This window comes from Oratosquilla oratoria, chromosome 9 (genome assembly GCF_046742065.1).
Source record: "Oratosquilla oratoria isolate Oo_2021 chromosome 9, ASM4674206v1, whole genome shotgun sequence".
NCBI classification, from domain to species: domain Eukaryota; kingdom Metazoa; phylum Arthropoda; class Malacostraca; order Stomatopoda; family Squillidae; genus Oratosquilla; species Oratosquilla oratoria.
The window spans coordinates 48,578,972-48,579,543 of NC_134785.1; positions in this window are offsets into that span (position 1 = coordinate 48,578,972).

Here is a 572-nt window from a genome sequence, read left to right on the forward strand (position 1 = left end):
CCAAAGTTTTTCCAAAATTTAAGAAGAAAATCGTGACCAGAATTACGCATTTCGTTACAATGAAGGATAATTATTTTATTTCTATTATTGAGGCTTTGTTTTAAATAAATAATTATTATGGATTATATTTCCGAAAAATATCTACGAGTCTGATGATACCAACTGTATTTGTGTTATGTATTAGATAGATTTTTACATCCAATCAAAGGAGAGGAATGTCAAAATTAAGGTCACCCCCGCGATCTAGACATTTTCTGTAGTTTCCTGTCTCGTCTTCGGTTGATGAGCATTGGCTAAGAACCTCAACACTTGCATATACTATGATATATATATATATATATATATATATATATATATATATATATATATATCATACATATACCAAAGGCTTTTTTCCCCTTACACGGGGGGTAGCCAAGAAGTAAAAGGCATAGAAACCACTCCCACCCATTCCATTTCCTATATATTCCATTCCCCTCCACCCTCCTCCCTCCCTCTTATCTTGGCACCTCCTGGATGACGAGTCATCCCTGCATCCTGTCCACTGCCCTGGGTCAGAAGCAGTGTCGCAA